Source organism: Berghia stephanieae, chromosome 7, assembly GCF_034508935.2.
Source record: "Berghia stephanieae isolate SIO BIC M18660-M18661 chromosome 7, UCSD_Bste_1.3, whole genome shotgun sequence".
NCBI lineage: Eukaryota > Metazoa > Mollusca > Gastropoda > Nudibranchia > Aeolidiidae > Berghia > Berghia stephanieae.
Genome location: NC_088366.1, coordinates 20,742,567 through 20,743,096, shown reverse-complemented (window position 1 = coordinate 20,743,096; position 530 = coordinate 20,742,567).

Here is a 530-nt window from a genome sequence, read left to right as displayed (position 1 = left end):
TTTTAAAACAACATTGAGCATTTATTTAGCGCAATAAATATCCACTAAACGTGATCAAGGCACTTTACAAAGGGTCCCTGGTCAACTGCTATACTAAAGAAGTAGGGCGGAACATGGAGCCTGTAAAGAGATATTACCATTTTCCCCCGACAGAGACACCGCTGTTAACGACCAGATACTCATTTTACACCTGAGTACGGCTAGATAATGTGAGTTAAGAGTCTTTTCCAAGGACTCAACTATGCGCCACTCAGAGCGGGACTCGATCCCAAGACCTTCTAATCGGAGGGAGAGTATTATACCACAAAACTACATCGCTAGCTGCACTACTTTGATTATTGATGAAATGAAATTTTTTAATTAAATGCACTCCAAGGGTTTATCCAGGCCGATTCCAAATCCAAGTCTAAAACAAAAGGGTAAAAATGTTTCCTCTTCATTGAGAAAGAAAGATGGTGGAGATGACAAAACGGAAAGCTATGCGTCAGAGAGGCCCTATCCTGCATAAAAGCGATCGAATGAAATTATAG